The sequence below is a fragment of the Cariama cristata genome, unplaced genomic scaffold (assembly GCF_000690535.1).
Source record: "Cariama cristata isolate BGI_N322 unplaced genomic scaffold, ASM69053v1 scaffold4997, whole genome shotgun sequence".
NCBI classification, from domain to species: Eukaryota; Metazoa; Chordata; class Aves; order Cariamiformes; family Cariamidae; genus Cariama; species Cariama cristata.
The window spans coordinates 47953-48619 of record NW_009624784.1 but is presented as its reverse complement, the minus strand read 5'-3'; positions in this window follow the sequence as shown (position 1 = coordinate 48619).

The following is a 667-nucleotide window of genomic DNA, read 5'->3' as shown; positions in this document are numbered from 1 at the left end:
ACCTGAATTGATAAAGCACACTTGTTTCGTACTTGAACAGATACATTACAAAGCAGGCTGAACATCACCCAGAGCAAGAAAAAAAACCCCAATTTTTCTTGAGGAAAAAAAATAATTAACAGACAAAGGAAATCCAGGGAACAGCAATACCTAACACCGAGGAACGCCATGGTTACTCTGTCCCACTCAAGCCCCACAGCAAGAGCTCCAACACCTCACACAGCTGTCACAACAGCACACGAACACAGAGAGATGCGGGCTTCCCCTCAGCTTCCCTCGCTTTGAGAGGGCAGAAACCTCCTTCCTTCCCTACAGCTGTCTTCCCAGCAGAGGAAACATCTCAGGCCGCACTCTAAGACGGGCCCACCACGCAGTAACACTGGGCACCAACAAGCTACACCGCCGACGCAGAAAAAGAGCGGGCTTCTCCTCAGCACCCAGCAGCACGGGGGCGCCGCGCGCGGGGATTTTATACGCGCGCCCTCGCCGCGGCCCCGCCTCCCTCCACCGCGCATGCGCAGGCGAGTCTCTCTGCGCCCGCGGCGCCCTCTGACGCGCGGAGCGTAAACAAAGCGGTGCATTCTGGGAAGAGGGAATAGTTACGTGCAGGAAGACGGAGCCTCCATCTTAGGCGCTCGACGCGTCGCGGCGGCGGGGTGGCGGGTGG